Below are 17,695 nucleotides of genomic sequence, written 5' to 3'. Positions count from 1 at the left end.
TAGCTGGCAGATTTTTTCCTGATTTCCTCGGGGGCGTAGAGGGCTTGGATCCTGAAGGTGGAGACGTCTTCTTAGATGAAGACGAAGACTGACCTGAGCCCTTATCAGACTGGGCTCTCCTCGACACCTTCGCCCCAGTAGAAGAAAACTCTTCTTCAGCCACCCTTTTCCTGGAAGAGATAGAGGACCCAGAGGCAGTTTCTATCCCTGACAAAGGATCATCTTTATCCTTAAGCTTCTGTAGCCACAGAAGACGACGTCCTTCCCTATCCCTTAAGGTCTTCTGAGGGAAAGTCCGGCAAATCTTGCACTCCTTCACTTCATGATCAGGATAGAGGCAATAGATGCATTTTTTGTGAGGGTCTTCAGAAAAAAGACGAAGCTTTCCGCAGGACTCACAAGGTCTGAAGAGGGATCTTTTTGTAGTTGACATCCTAGAAGTTGAATAAACAGTAGAAACTTGAAGAACTGAGCAGAGCTCAGGGAGACTCCCTTCACACGACGTGCGGTAGAAAATCTGACAGCCTGAGCCTCTGAGGAGAACATTCTGGTGGGTGCTGTCGCCTGATTGGCTGCAGTTTGGACTGGATATAATGACAGTGATAGTCATAGCTGTGGAAGTTTTTTCCCTTGTAGCTTAGGCTACTTTACTTCCTGGTTCAGGTTACCAGGGTTTTTTGGTTGTTATATGCATAATTATTGCTTTTTTATGTACCGTGGGACTCCCACTCCGATGACGGGGAATGATTCAGGCATGTGAATCTATGAAAGACACCCCAAATACTGGAGAACGACAACTCCTTATTGCGCTTCGGAAACCCTTTAGAGCGGTTTCCTCATCCACCATCGCCAGATGGGTTCGTTGGGTGATGCAAGAAGCAGGCATCAGTCTCCGCCACTTTGGGGCGCACTCAGCAAGAGAAGTCATGGCTTCTAAAGCATTTGGCTTGGGAGCCCGCTTAGAGGATATCCTCAACGTGACTGATTGGTCCTCGGACTCCACCTTTAAAAGGTTCTACTTCAAGCCGATACTTAATATGGCTCTTTGGTTGTGGGCAAGCTTTGAACAAGCATAATCCTTGCCTCCAGTCCTGACATAGAATGAAAAATGTCCTAGCTAACGTAACTGAAAGGTTCAATTCTATTAAGGACTCGGAGGCGAGGATTATCCCGCCCTGTGCTCCAGGAGGAAGACCCTCCCCGTACTGTAGTAAGTACCTTTTACACCAGTTTATCTGTATGTCTTATGAGTGCTGTACCTGGTTTCTTATGACATGCTTAACTTGCAGGTTTCTGGTTCTATTCTTCCGGTAATACCTCCTTGTCATTGCAGGTTCTGATGCTCACAAACAGGACACCTGAAGAGGAGGATTGGGCTATCTTCGCGCTCCAAAAGAGGAGGAGAGGACACTAACAATGGACTACATGGGTCTTGGAATGCCCTGATTGGACACTGTTTCCCTGTCATGGATTGGTTGTTACATGTGTTTTGTTCGACTACCTTTTCCCTATGGTTCATGGGAAATGTAGTCTTTTGTTATACCTTAACACTGCCAATAAAGTGAAGAAAGAAGGCATAATCCTCGCCTCTGAGTCCTTTATAGAATTGAAACTTTCCGTTACGTTAGCTAGGACATTTTTCACTCTTAGTCAATCCGGACTCTTTTGGCGTTTTTTATGCTGCACACAAGGACATGGCAAGACAGATTAACAACATTGCTGAGTTTCAGCCGCATGCTGTACTTCTGAGATTCAGGTGCATGCCGCACACGTTCATTCAAATACATATTCGTTCAAACAGTTAGTAAATATGTTACCAAGAATCAGGTTCATTCTTCAGCAGATGAGACTTGTAGTAATTTCTACACATTTCTTGAACCAGCCGTGCACATAAATGGCTCACAGACCAGATTAATGCCAAATAATCGGGAACATTTTCTCAAAAGGAAAACACAGGGAAGGCAGATACACAGATTCTATCCATGCTTCCAAACATGCTGCCCTAGTATAGCTCCATCACCGACCCCTACAGAGACTTACGATATGTGATCGAAGGTAAAAACTCCACCTTTTCATTTACGTGATTTTCTAATTGTAAAGACAGCAATGAGTAACCTAAAATAGCTACCCATTTTTTCACGCTATGAATATATTTTGATTTCCTAACCTACTTAAACATATTTTCATTGAAATTTAAGAAGTTATATTGATTCCCCAAAAGTTATCATACTTTCAAATTCAAAAAGAAGGGAGTAAATTATTCCCGGTTGAAAATCTTTACAGAAGACTGCAGTCACCATTTCACCGGTCAATTGCTTGAGTTATGAGGCCTAAGTAGACAGTAATCGATGTAGTTTCAAAGAGAATCCTTTTTCATGATGGAATGTACTCATGAACATTTTTTAGTTTCTTCTCCCAAATGGAGAAAAATTATAAGTTCCAGTCCAGAATGGTGTCTGACACCTGCATCCAGTGTAATAGGAAATCTAGTATAATGTCTTGACGAACTGTGCTGTATGTGCTGAGAGGTCAAGAACTATCAGTACATCAGGTAACCCATGATCAGAGACTTGAGTCATTCCTCTCTAACCGTAGCTAGTAATGATTTGGTCTCTCTCACAGGTATGAAACCCAATTATGACACTCAAGTTCACATGGTTCATTTGGCAGAATGGTGTAATATGCCACCCCATACCCTAACAGAGCTCCTGCAGACACCCAACTTGGCTTCTAGAGGCACCCCATGCAGCTGCACCGGCTTCAAACTGAGCTCCGCCGTGCAAACCAGTGTGCTTGTGCAGGAACCTTGCTGAGCTCCTGCAGACATTGTAGACAACTCCTGTAGAAATTTAACACTGTTAAGATCCTGCAAGAACTTAACAAAACTCCTGCAGGCATAAGTTAGTAAATGAGTACTCAAATGGAACATGGAAGAGCAGTAAATCAACAAGTCAACAGCATCATAAAATCAGAAACAACATTTTCATGCAAGAGCCAAAGCAACCAAATGCCGAAATATGAATCTGTTTGCAGAACCTACCTACACCTTGTAGTCACTGTAAAGTAAAGTGCAGACAAACACTGTGTTTTACTACCACAAGAATAAGATATATTTTGCTGCCTGAGTAAACGTGCCCTGTTACTTAAATTACATTATGCATTTCAGAACTGCTGTAATATTAAATAACTATAAATCCAGTCAGTTTGTCCCTCTAATCTACATTTAAAAATCTGCAGTTTTATTTTTTGTCCCCAAATACACAGATGACATCATGGCATTGCGACTTAATCATTGAGACATTGTCTCCATAGACAGCTATAACAACACGTTGAGAAAGGGACCATTCAAGTTAGTGACGTCAGTTTGTCAATCACCGGCAGTATCAATTTGACGCTTTGGCTACAAGGAAAATTCTAAACCATGACATAACAATAAAGAAAACAGAAAAGACTATAACAGCAGCAGACCTAATCATATATTATAAGAAGTAATGGTGAGGGCAGATGTTATGCCGGGGTTAAAGATGCATTATTCGTTGGTTTATATGCCACCTGTCATGGGAGCCCACCTAGAGCGAGGATTACAAAATAAGCTCCACATTGTAATTCTGCGCACAGCAGTGATGTGTTAGGACTGTGGGTTCAGTCTATGGTGGTCTAGAGTCATCTTGAAGACAATCTGTGAAAGAAAGATCAACTCTTACCACGCAGAAGCAATGGGGTATTTACAGATGTCCTTTTGCCTCCTCCACCTCCGGGATAGATTCCACGTCTGGCCATTGAACCACCGTTGAATGCCAGTGGGCTATTCCTGACAGGGATGAGGGCTTCCATATGATTATGATCGAGCGCCTGGCTATAAGGAACGCCAAAGCTAAGAATCTACTTGTCGCTCTACCAGCTTCAGCATGCTGATAAAGCCCCAATATGCAACATTCTAATCTGTTCAACTCTAGGTGGCCAGTGGTAGCCAAGCAAATAGCATAACCTCCATCTCAAAAGGTCCGGGCTATTTCACATTCCCAGAACATGTGTATTATGTCTGTGTTTGGAGTATGGTAGCGTCGACAGTTAGAAGTGTCATTATCTATATTTCACTGAGTGTAGGAAGGTGGATATCTGACTATGGTTACCCCCAACTTTTTGCCTAGTGTCTAGCTGGTTTTTCGACTTAGTTGGCCTGAGATCCTGCCATTCAGGGTCTCAGGCTGTCTGCTCTCTCTTTAAAATGGACTCCATGTACCCTAGGTACATTCCCAATTGGTAAGGATCACCTTATTGGACCCTGTACAGTGTACCCTAGGTACCCAGGGCATAGGTGTACCCTAGGCCTCCCAGGGGCTGCAGCATGTATTATGCCACCCCTGGTCTGGCCTTCCAATCAGACACAACTGGCTGATCACTCAGCTGGGGCAAGGTCGTGTAATCACCCCTTGCTTAGATATAGTATGCCTATATCTACCCTTATATATAGACACATGTGTACCTATCAGTCACTCCTATAGCAGGCCTTAACAATCCTGGAGGCAGAGTGCTTGGTAACATGTGAGATGGTGCTCTAGCATGAGTTGAGCCTGTCTGCAGCTTTCGGAACCATGTCCTTATAGCTGTTCTATGATATAGCCTACCATATACTCTTAAAGTGCCTTATAATCTTAAACGGTTATGGTAACTATGGTTTGGCTTTATCAAAACATGTCGTGTAAGGTGTCTAACACTTTGGAATAATACCCCCATACAATTTCTGGTGATGAGGATATTATTCCTCCCTTCTAGAGGGAGAGACATGTTAAAATCCTACTTTGCTGTTTATCTCTAACCAAAGCCTCAGCATCACAAAATGGATGCTGCTGCCACAGACACAAGTCTGACCTCCTGCTGCTGGGAGTGATCCCAGCCAGGGAGGCCTGGACAATAGGTTTCCTGCTTGGGGAGGTGCTAGCACCTCCCCAGACAGCCTTTAGTGTATTGGGGCAGGGTGGGCTGAAAGGAATGAGACATGCCTGGGGCACACAAGGTGTTCCTTGCATAGTCCAGTTCAAACCGGCGCTGGGGCACTCCAGCCCCAGCTCTGGCGCGAAACTGGACAAAGGGAAGTGGGTGTAACCACCCCCTCCCAGGTCCCACCCATAAGGCGTGACCTAGCAGGTATCCCAGCCCCCCAGATTAGTATAAGAGTGGGAGTTGGGCCTCATGACTTTAGATTATCCTGAACCTGCAAAACTGAACAGAAACTCTGGACCTTCGACATTCGACGAAAGAAGAAGACTGAAGAATCTCCCTTGTAGCCAAGGAGTGGCTACCCTGTGCAAACAGGCACCATCAAGAGACTACCCTTTGCTTTGCGACCGTTCTACGAGGAACCGACTGCAGAGCCCGACCAGAGCCTTGACTTCCAGACTTCTCCGACCCTCATCCACATCTGCAGCAGAGCTGAGATCCGTGGAGGCGACGAGCGACGTGGGACCGGCTACCTGGAAAAAGTGGCTAGTAACTTACAGCGCAGCTTCCGAGGTACCCTCGAAGTTGTGCACCGGGGATTGAGAAGCCCCAACCCCAAGCACCATCTGCACCGAAGATCAGCCCCCCACACTCCACGAGTCCTGCGTGGGGCCCTTCAGCATTTTCCTGCTTGCCGCGTCTGTCCGGTTGCTTGCCCGCTGGCTAGTGGCCTCTGTGACGACGCACCCTGAAATCTTCTGCGCTGGTTTGGCTCCTCCAGACTGGCTCCCGCTTCTCTGCAAAGAAGAAGCACCCCAGACCTTCCTGGTCTGCACCAGAAGCAAGTCCTTCGTTCTTCGTGGGTTCCGCTTGCCAAGGCTTGGTGAGTCCTAGTCCAACTTCGACGCCGCCGACAGCAAGAGCCTTCGTGGGACAGCTCGCCTCCTGGTCCTGGTCGTCCTCGACGCTTCCTGGTCCTCCTGGCTGCAGCGACAAGCTTCACCTTCACCTGCAATCTTCACGACATCGCCTGGTTCCTTCCTGGTTCCACGTGGTCACTGGCTAGTGACCTTGACTCTGTCCCTTCTGCTTGCAGGTTTCTTCTCTTCTTGATCCCAGCCTTGGGGTCCACCGGACACTCTTCACTGACTGCCTGTCAGCATCTTTCTTCAGGCATCCATAGGAGTCGACGACGAAAACGACGCATCTTCACCCCTATGCACCCGCAGCCTGTGGGCTAGGTAACTTGGGTACTCCGGTGCTCATCAGGATAGTGACTATCCTAGTGTCTAGTTTTCAAGTCTCAACTTCCTAGCTACTCCGGAAGTGTCCTAAATCTACCGTTTTCTAAACTGTACTATTGCTATTGACTTTTACGCATTACGCGTGAGTGTTTCCACTCTGCACACGAATCCCGTGGGCCTCCCACTTCCTAACTAACGCTAGTGTAGTGTAGCCCCAGCGATTCCCTAGGCCTAGGCCTATTCTATTTCCGTGACAGTGGTTCTTATACCACTTACTTAGTATATGGTTTGCGTGGCCCCTAGGGCCTAACTGTATTACTTACCTGTGTGACTTAATGTATGCTTAAATAAGACTGTGTTGTACTTACCTCTAATCTCATAAAGAGTGCTGAGGGTTTGCTTAGAATAAATACACTTTATTTTATATATATCTGTTGTGGTGTCCTTTCATTTGGTATTCAAGGGATTATATATGGTATCACAGCTGGCTTCACATGCCATTCAGAGTTTAGCCTAAGACTGCTCTTGTCCATGCTACCACTAGGATAGCTGGTCTATAAGGTTGACTTTACAACCAATCACCATAAGGGTATTTGGACTGATATAAGGTGTACACTATAACTAGTGACATCATACATCAGGCCAACTTCTCACATTGGTGAGCAGCGGTTGGGATCTGAGCTTGCTGTTGTAATACCATTGTAATCTTGAGATACTAAATTGAAAGATCACACAGATATTGTCTAGGTACATATAACATAGATTATAATACTTAAGTCCTACTGGACTTTGTAGTTGTAGGTTGAAGGGAGTAACACACCCTGACTACAACTACTAGAGAGGTTTAGTAGATACAACTAGTGTAGGTAGGTGCACACACCACACCCTCACTAGATCATGTCTCTGAGAGGAGATCAAGTAGATGCTCTCTCAGGAGGATCAGGTCTGCAAAAGATCCCCTCTAGATATGATACCTTAACATTCCAGGAGATGAGACACTTGTGTACCTCCAGAGGAATAAAACAGGGTGCAAACCCTACCCTCCTTCAGTTAAGACAACTCCTAGAGGAGTATGATGCTCTTAGGGCATCTCAGGCAGGTGCCCTAGGCACAGAGGAGGGTCTACCCACCACAGAGGAGTCAGATGGGGCTTCAGATGGAGAGGTAGACAGCCAGGGCCAAGTAGGAAGACTTAGCCAGGCTAACCTAAGTTTACATGGGAGTTTGCATGGGGTCCCCCCATACAGACCCACAAGTAGGCTTACACAGAGAAGCAGGAGGGACAGATCCCCTTCAAGGGAATCCATCCACTCCCATGTCTCTAACATCTCTAATGCTTCCTCTCACAGGGGAATGACTTCACCTGAGAGAAAGGAGCATGCAGCCAGAATGAGGGAGGCTAATCTGAGGATTCAGAGGGAAGAACTTGCCCTTGCCAAAGAGAAGCTTGCTCTGGCTAGAGAACAAAAGTTAAGTGGGTTAGAACCCACTGGTGGCAGCAACATTCCTAGAGATAGGGATAGGGATAGGTCTTATGACCATAGAAACCTAAGCAAGATAGTCCCCCCATATCAGAATGGGGATGACATCCACAAGTGGATGACTGCTTTGGAGAGGGCCTGCAAAGTACAGCAGGTTCCCTAGAGTCAGTGGGCAGCTATCTTGTGGCTCTCCTTTTCTGACAAAGGTAGAGACAAGCTCCTCACAGTCAGTGATGAGGATGCAAACAATTACAAAGTCCTGAAGAGTGCTCTGATAGATGGGTTTGGCTTAACCACTGAGCAATATAGGTTGTTGTTCAGAGACACCCAGAAGACACAGACACAGGACTGGTCTGATTTTGTGGATTGTGCCACTAAGGCTTTGGAAGGTTGGTTAAATGGCAGCAAGGTGCAGGACTATACAGGATTGTACAACTTGATTATGAGGGAGCAGATCCTTAGTAATTGTCAGAACCAGCTTCTCCATCAACACCTGGTAGACTCAGATTTGACCTCTCCCCAAGAATTGGGAAAGAGGGCAGATAAATGGGTCAGGACCAGGATTAGGCCTAAAAATCAGGGTGGTGACCAAAAGAAAGATACCACCAAGCCTCAAGAGAAGGGTGGGGATAAAACAAAAGAGAAATCTTCCTCAGGGCCCCAAAACTCCACACAGGGTGGTGGGTCCCAAGCTCCCTCCTCTACCACAGTTAAAAAGCCTTACTGCCATGTGTGTAAAACACCTGGGCATTGGAAAACTGACAGCAGTTGCCCACAGGCTAAAAACAAAACTGTTCCTCCAACTACTCCTGTCACACCACCTATTACTGTCAGCAGTAATCCCCCAGGTTGTGGGAGTGCCCCCAAAAATTTGGTTGGGTTTTCTTGGGGAACACAGGGGGATCCTGGCTTAGCCAATTCCCCTACAGCAGCTACTCTTGTCTGTGATGGTGGCATGGGGTTTGCCAACTTCACTGCCTGTCCCAACACTTTGGGTAGGTACAGACAGGAACCCTACATCAATGGTAGAAAAACTGAGGCCTACAGAGACACTGGAGCTAGCATCACTATGGTGGCCCATAGGCTAGTTCCCTCTGAGCAGCTTTTGCCTGGTTTCTCATACCAGGTAACTAACATTGATGGCAAACAGAACAGTCACCCCATGGCAGAGGTATGTCTCAGCTGGGGAGGGGTCACTGGCCCTAAAAGGGTGGCAGTGTCTCCAACCTTGCCTGTGGACTGCTTACTGGGGAATGACTTAGAACTCTCAGCTTGGGCTGGAGTTGAACAAGACACCCTTTCTAAAATGGTAGGCCTTTCACAAAAGGGTAGTGGGGTTGTGCCAGTCACAACCCCTGTCCAAGTAGATTTCCTCCCTGAAAAGGTTGGAAGGGCAGTGGTAGCCACAGCCCAGGCAAAGACAGACTTCCCTGTAGAGATTGGCAGAGCTGTGACAGTCACAACTCAAACACAAACTGAGTGCCTTCCTGAAAAGGTTGGCAAGGCTGTAATGGTCTCAGCCCATACTCAGACTGATATAGGTGTAGTGAAGCCTGAAACTATGGATCACTCCACACAAACAGAGAGTAGTGGGGAGGAAGAAAAGTCTCCCTCTCCCCAGACATTAGGAAAAGGTCAGCCTCCTCAGGGATCTGACCTCACCCCTTGTGAAGGAACTGCCCCAGAGGTAGCCAGGCCTGGCCTGGCAGAGCCTCTGATGTCAGTGGCCCCTTCCAAGGTGGGACCCAGTCTGGTGCAGGTAGCCTGCCTCTCTCTACCCTGCCTCAGTCAGCCCAGGGCTGCAGAGGTCAGGGAGGCCAGTGGACCCCAAGAGGGCCCCTGTCCACAAGAACCCCCCCATGAAAAGAATGAGGATTGCCTGGCTAGTAGCCCTAGCCAGGTGATGGGTAAAAACATTCCTGAGGGATCCCCTTTACAGGTAGTTAGGGACCTCCCCCAGAGGGATTCTGTTGGGCACAGGCAAACATGGGACCTTAGGGCCCCAAACCTGACCTGTCCCTCCAGTAAGCCCACAAAAGGGACCCAGCCTCCAGCTTTAGGTAGCCAGAGGCTGACCCCGAGAGCACAGTGCAACTCAGTTAAAGAAAGAAAGGCATCCATGGTGGAGAATGATTGGAGGAAGCTGAGGCCTCACTTTGAGGACACTCACTTCAGTACTCCATCTCAACACCAGCCTTTTACTTTGCAAAGACACACCAAAGGTAGTGATTCCCTATGGTGGAGACCCTATGATACCTTTAGGGTGAGGGATTGCTTAGTGGACCATGAGACAGGGGGTAACCACGCCAGTGCTGGTTCTTCCTTATATGGCCACTTAGGCAATAGAGGCTTACCTTGTCAAGGCCAGCCTTATCTCCTTTCGTTTGGGGGGGGGTTGTGTAGGAAGGTGGATATCTGACTATGGTTACCCCCAACTTTTTGCCTAGTGTCTAGCTGGTTTTTCGACTTAGTTGGCCTGAGATCCTGCCATTCAGGGTCTCAGGCTGTCTGCTCTCTCTTTTAAATGGACTCCATGTACCCTAGGTACATTCCCAATTGGTAAGGATCACCTTATTGGACCCTGTACAGTGTACCCTAGGTACCCAGGGCATAGGTGTACCCTAGGCCTCCCAGGGGCTGCAGCATGTATTATGCCACCCCTGGTCTGGCCTTCCAATCAGACACAACTGGCTGATCACTCAGCTGGGGCAAGGTCGTGTAATCACCCCTTGCTTAGATATAGTATGCCTATATCTACCCTTATATATAGACACATGTGTACCTATCAGTCACTCCTATAGCAGGCCTTAACAATCCTGGAGGCAGAGTGCTTGGTAACATGTGAGATGGTGCTCTAGCATGAGCTGAGCCTGTCTGCAGCTTTCGGAACCATGTCCTTATAGCTGTTCTATGATATAGCCTACCATATACTCTTAAAGTGCCTTATAATCTTAAACGGTTATGGTAACTATGGTTTGGCTTTATCAAAACATGTCGTGTAAGGTGTCTAACACTTTGGAATAATACCCCCATACCATTTCTGGTGATGAGGATATTATTCCTCCCTTCTAGAGGGAGAGACATGTTAAAATTCTACTTTGCTGTTTATCTCTAACCAAAGCCTCAGCATCACAAAATGGATGCTGCTGCCACAGACACAAGTCTGACCTCCTGCTGCTGGGAGTGATCCCAGCCAGGGAGGCCTGGACAATAGGTTTCCTGCTTGGGGAGGTGCTAGCACCTCCCCAGACAGCCTTTAGTGTATTGGGGCAGGGTGGGCTGAAAGGAATGAGACATGCCTGGGGCACACAAGGTGTTCCTTGCATAGTCCAGTTCAAACCGGCGCTGGGGCACTCCAGCCCCAGCTCTGGCGCGAAACTGGACAAAGGGAAGTGGGTGTAACCACCCCCTCCCAGGTCCCACCCATAAGGCGTGACCTAGCAGGTATCCCAGCCCCCCAGATTAGTATAAGAGTGGGAGTTGGGCCTCATGACTTTAGATTATCCTGAACCTGCAAAACTGAACAGAAACTCTGGACCTTCGACATTCGACGAAAGAAGAAGACTGAAGAATCTCCCTTGTAGCCAAGGAGTGGCTACCCTGTGCAAACAGGCACCATCAAGAGACTACCCTTTGCTTTGCGACCGTTCTACGAGGAACCGACTGCAGAGCCCGACCAGAGCCTTGACTTCCAGACTTCTCCGACCCTCATCCACATCTGCAGCAGAGCTGAGATCCGTGGAGGCGACGAGCGACGTGGGACCGGCTACCTGGAAAAAGTGGCTAGTAACTTACAGCGCAGCTTCCGAGGTACCCTCGAAGTTGTGCACCGGGGATTGAGAAGCCCCAACCCCAAGCACCATCTGCACCGAAGATCAGCCCCCCACACTCCACGAGTCCTGCGTGGGGCCCTTCAGCATTTTCCTGCTTGCCGCGTCTGTCCGGTTGCTTGCCCGCTGGCTAGTGGCCTCTGTGACGACGCACCCTGAAATCTTCTGCGTTGGTTTGGCTCCTCCAGACTGGCTCCCGCTTCTCTGCAAAGAAGAAGCACCCCAGACCTTCCTGGTCTGCACCAGAAGCAAGTCCTTCGTTCTTCGTGGGTTCCGCTTGCCAAGGCTTGGTGAGTCCTAGTCCAACTTCGACGCCGCCGACAGCAAGAGCCTTCGTGGGACAGCTCGCCTCCTGGTCCTGGTCGTCCTCGACGCTTCCTGGTCCTCCTGGCTGCAGCGACAAGCTTCACCTTCACCTGCAATCTTCACGACATCGCCTGGTTCCTTCCTGGTTCCACGTGGTCACTGGCTAGTGACCTTGACTCTGTCCCTTCTGCTTGCAGGTTTCTTCTCTTCTTGATCCCAGCCTTGGGGTCCACCGGACACTCTTCACTGACTGCCTGTCAGCATCTTTCCTCAGGCATCCATAGGAGTCGACGACGAAAACGACGCATCTTCACCCCTATGCACCCGCAGCCTGTGGGCTAGGTAACTTGGGTACTCCGGTGCTCATCAGGATAGTGACTATCCTAGTGTCTAGTTTTCAAGTCTCAACTTCCTAGCTACTCCGGAAGTGTCCTAAATCTACCGTTTTCTAAACTGTACTATTGCTATTGACTTTTACGCATTACGCGTGAGTGTTTCCACTCTGCACACGAATCCCGTGGGCCTCCCACTTCCTAACTAACGCTAGTGTAGTGTAGCCCCAGCGATTCCCTAGGCCTAGGCCTATTCTATTTCCGTGACAGTGGTTCTTATACCACTTACTTAGTATATGGTTTGCGTGGCCCCTAGGGCCTAACTGTATTACTTACCTGTGTGACTTAATGTATGCTTAAATAAGACTGTGTTGTACTTACCTCTAATCTCATAAAGAGTGCTGAGGGTTTGCTTAGAATAAATACACTTTATTTTATATATATCTGTTGTGGTGTCCTTTCATTTGGTATTCAAAGGATTATATATGGTATCACAGCTGGCTTCACATGCCATTCAGAGTTTAGCCTAAGACTGCTCTTGTCCATGCTACCACTAGGATAGCTGGTCTATAAGGTTGACTTTACAACCAATCACCATAAGGGTATTTGGACTGATATAAGGTGTACACTATAACTAGTGACATCATACATCAGGCCAACTTCTCACACTGAGCCATGCCAGGGTTAAATAAGCTCAATGGAGTATGTTATGCTGGATGTACGGGTCCCATTCTTTCTGTGTGAAGGGGCAACTGACATCTGTTTTCCACTTAATTCTGAGTTAAGTCAAGGTGGCCATTATTAGATCCAGGATAGATATAACCAACCAGAAATTAGTCTTCGACCCGACCCAATTATGATTAATGTTTGGAGCTCTCAGTATCAGTAATGCCCCAGAGAGACTCCAACTCCGCAATGAGATGCCTATGAGTTAAGTACTGCCCTGCTTGGAAGCTAGATTGCTCTGTCAATGATTCGAAAGGTATCAGGTCTCCATCTTGAAATAAGATGCCCACGTAGCACATTCCAGAGCTTACTCACACTTATGTGGCTCTTCCTCCCAGTTGCTCGTCAACTGCTAGTATGGTATGGTATGGTATTCAGGGAAACCTTCGGGTCCCTGAAGCAGCTATCATATGAAATACGCACCAATTTATTTGAGGCTTCAGGCATAACCAATTTGGTGATGAAAATCTCCCAGATGGTACTTTGGGCACCATGCAGCTTCCCACCTCAGAAGAATGCGAACTGGCCAACCAGCGGGCAGGCTACTGAAGTTGTGCAGCAAGATAATGTTTGAATTCTGGGGGCCCCAAACCTCCTTGTTCTGTGGGAAACTTAAGTTTGGTCAAGGCAACTCTACAACTTCCATTATTCAAAATTAGGACTCTCAGGATGACATTCATTTTTAAGAAATAGGTTTCTGGGCACAGAAATCGGTATATTAGGGAAGTAGTAAAGTAATCTCTGCAGCATTACTATTTTGGCAAGCGCAACCCCGCAATGTACTGTCATGAGCGAGCATCAGAATGCAATCTGTGAGCAGAAGGATGATATTCCCTTCATTAAATTCTCATCAGTTAAATTCTTATTGGAATTATAAATAGAAGACTGGAAGCATGCAGAGATCAATCCCCTGCTGAAGACACCTTCTGCTGACCCAATGTACCTCAAGAACTACAGACCCATCTCTCTGCTCTACCTTCCCAGCCAAAGTCATCGAGAAAGTCATCAACGCTCAACTCTCTGAGCTCCTTGAAACTAACCACATCCTGGACCTCTCCCAATCAGAAGCAACCACAGCACTGATACCGCTACCCTCGCTGCTACAGACAATATCCGCACCCTCCACGACTGAGGCGAAACTACTGCCCATATCCTCCTGGACCCCTCAGCCGCCTACAACACCGTGTCCCACCACAACCTCGGCGCAAGACTCCATGACGTCGGCATCCGTGAGAAAGCCCTAGAATAGATCACCTCCGTCCTCACCGCCTGAACACAGAGAGTCATACTTCCACCGGTCACCTCAGAACCCACGGAGATCAGCTGTACAGGGCTTCCGGGATCATCCCTAAGCCCCACTCTCTTCAACATCTACATGGCCTCACTTGCAGCCATTGTCAGATGCCACGGACTCAATCTAACAAATAATACTCCCTCTTGACATATGTAACAATTTCCTAAATATGAGCTAGCACACAAAAAACACCAAATTGTATTCTTTATATTTTTATTTATCGTATTTTTATATTTTAATTTTTTCTTTATAAAAATATAATCAGTTTTGAACAAATAAAACAATTTTTCATAAATAACATCATCACCATACTTTACACATTATTCATGTCCGTTCATTAATACAAAGGTATTATTCCAATTCATGACAAAAAACCAAACAAAGCCCAGGGAGAAGAACACTGCACATACAAACTCTTCATTCATACAAACACATACCAGACATTCCTTGCACATATATATTAGTAGTTTTCCCACTTAGCACACAATGAGTGATAAGGTAATCCTGATGGCCTCCAAGAGGGAGCTGCTACAAAGATTTGTAGGATCTACAGGGAGATTTGGTCAACGCGTTTCGGTGGTAAAAGGAAACGTAAGAACCACCTTCTTCAGGACCAGCTACTTCTCTTAGCGCAAGTTCTCAAAACCTGGGGTATCTGTTTAGGGGAACAATATCGACCTACAAAGCCTGCTGTTTGTGCTGTAAAACGTAATCACAGTATAATTTCTTCCTTTTCTCTTTTTTTATCTGTTTGTCTGTAGATGTCCAATAATGTTAGACTCCAAGTCCCACTAAGTGTAGTGTGAGGCTAGGGTACATCCAACAATAATTCCGTAGTGCTCCATATATCTTTAAGAAATAAATTGATTAAAGATCACCAGGGTATTTCTTTTCCATCCAAAACCAGATATAGGTAGCGATCTGAGGACGCCTACGTGCTATTGAAGGACTTTGATGTTTCGAGCGCTGGGACACCATAAAGAATTACAACAGCGTGTCTCTGTATTTTTGGGATTCTACCTATATCTGGTTTTGGATGGAAAAGAAATACCCTGGTGATCTTTAATCAATTTATTTCTTAAAGATATATGGAGCAATAATTATGCATATAACAACCAAAAAACCCTGGTAACCTGAACCAGGAAGTAAAGTAGCCTAAGCTACAAGGGAAAAAACTTCCACAGCTATGACTATCACTGTCATTATATCCAGTCCAAACTGCAGCCAATCAGGCGACAGCACCCACCAGAATGTTCTCCTCAGAGGCTCAGGCTGTCAGATTTTCTCGCACAGGAGTGAAGCAATACATAATAGCCTAAAAAGCCTCTGAGGGGAGGTGGGCGGGTTGCATGTGAATCTATGAAAGACACCAATACTGGAGAACCACAGATTACAGGTAAGTAACTATTGTTCTTCTCCAGTATTTGGGGTGTCTTTCATAGATTCACATGCCTGAATCAGAGTAGATAGCAGTACATAACCTTATGCTCATAAGACGCTACTTTGTATCATAGACCATATATATTATGAAACAGTATAACCATAGAGAAATACATGTGTGCTTCAACATATGTAAAACAATTGCAAGCCACAAATAGTATGGAAAAAAGCGTCTTATAAAAGCATAGCGGAGGAGGGAGAACAGAGGCTCACCTTATTTGAAAAGATTACGTAGAACAGCTTGTCCCACTGATCCATCCGCATCACTTGCAGCTTCCAAACAGTAGTGTCTGGTAAACGTATGGCAGCTGGACCATGTTGCCGCTTTACAGATCTGGTGAAGAGGCACACCGGCAAAAAGAGCTGTAGATGAAGAGATTGCTCTCGTAGAGTGTGCTCTTGGGGTCCCTTGCAATGGTCTTCCAGCTTGATCATGGCATAAACAAATTGCAGCCGAGATCCAGCGAGCTATGGTTGGCTTTGATACTGAATGGCCTTGACGTGGTTTGCCATATGCTACCAGGAGCTGGTCCGATTTGCGCAGTGGTGCTGTCCGCTGTAAGTAAAACTTCAGACATCTTTTGGTGTCTAGGGAATGCAAGGCCCTTTTTGCAGCTGTTTGCGGATTTGGGAAGAAAGTTTTCAAAACTATGGGTTCATTAAGATGGAAATCCGTCGGGACCTTTGGCATAAATTTTGGATTAGTGCGCAGCACCACAGAATCAGATGTGAATTGCAGAAAGGGCGGATGAACAGTGAACACTTGGAGATCACTAACCCTTCTTGTAGAAGTTAGAGCCAATAATAAAGAAACCTTACAAGAAAGGAACTTTAGATCCGCCTTGTGGATGGGCTCGAAAGGACGCCGCATTAGTTGTGAAAGCACTATATTAAGGTGCCAAGAAGGAGGTGGACGCCGAATAGGCGGGAACATCCTAAATAACCCCTTAAAAAATTGTTGGATGACTCTATTGGAATAGAGAGAGGTAATACCATCCTGCCGAAACCTTGAAATTGCAGCTAAGAACACCTTCAAAGTAGAGTGGGAAAGACCAGACCTCGCCAACTGTAGAAAGAAAGGCAAAATTTGTTCCGGTTTTGCGTGGATCAGATGGAGATTAACGGATTGACACCACATGCAAAACCTCTTCCACTTTAGTTTGTAGGTTTTAACAGTTGCTGGTGCTCGAGCATTGGCCAAAACCTCTTGGCAGTCTGGAGGGATATCTAGGTGTGCAAATTCAAGCTGTTGAGGAGCCATGCCGCTAATCTCAGCGATGCTGGGTCCGGATGACAAATTTGACCGTTCTGAACGGTCAGAAGATGTGGAATTGGTCGAAACTGTATGGGCTCGGCCTCCGAGAGGAGGAGAAGTTCTGTGAACCAGTACTGGCGGGGCCACCTGGGAGCAATTAAAATCATGCGGCAAGGCTGTTGTTTGATCTTGCGCAGAACTCATGGAACCAACGGGATCAGTGGAAAAGCGTAAGCATATATTTGCGACCAATTAATCGAAAAGGCATTTCCCAGCGAGTCCTTGTGGGGAGCCCAACTTGCGAAGAATGGGCATTTGTGGTTCTGGCTGGTTGCAAAGAGGTCTAGATCGGGATGACCCCATTCGTGAAATACTCCGTCTAGGAATGGTTGGTGTAACTTCCATTCGTGATTCGACGTTGTGGTTCTGCTGAGGGAATCCGCCAGAACATTCGTGATTCCTGGGACGTGAATGGCTTTGAGGTTGATCTTGTGGCGAATCGCCCAATCCCAAATCTCTTGCGCTTGCTGAGATAGGAGGGCTGACCTCGTCCCGCCTTGTTTGTTCAAGTAATGCATACTTGTTGTATTGTCTGTTCTTACAAGTATGCATGCTCCTCGGATGATGGCCTGGAAGGATTTTAGAGCCAAGAATATGGCTCGCAATTCTAGCAGGTTGATATGCCACTTTCTCTGTTCTAGAGTCCACCTGCCCTTGACTGTCATTCCTTGAAGGTGCGCTCCCCAACCCTCGAGGGATGCATCTGTGGTGACTGTGAAATCCGGCATTTCGACCAGAAATGGACAACCCTCTTTCAAGTGTTTCATCTGACCCCACCATTGAAAG

General features: G+C 46.8%; 1 protein-coding gene across 1 annotated transcript in view; it reads right to left on the bottom strand.

The window, feature by feature from the left end:
• The window catches only part of DHRS1 (dehydrogenase/reductase 1), a 163,825-nt gene that overhangs the window by 118,891 nt on the left and 27,239 nt on the right, over positions 1 to 17,695 (bottom strand). The gene's annotated exons all lie outside the window — the stretch shown is intronic.

This window comes from Triturus cristatus, chromosome 1_1, assembly GCF_964204655.1.
Source record: "Triturus cristatus chromosome 1_1, aTriCri1.1, whole genome shotgun sequence".
NCBI lineage: Eukaryota > Metazoa > Chordata > Amphibia > Caudata > Salamandridae > Triturus > Triturus cristatus.
Note: the sequence above shows the minus strand (reverse complement) of the source record. Positions and strands in the feature narration are given on the sequence as shown.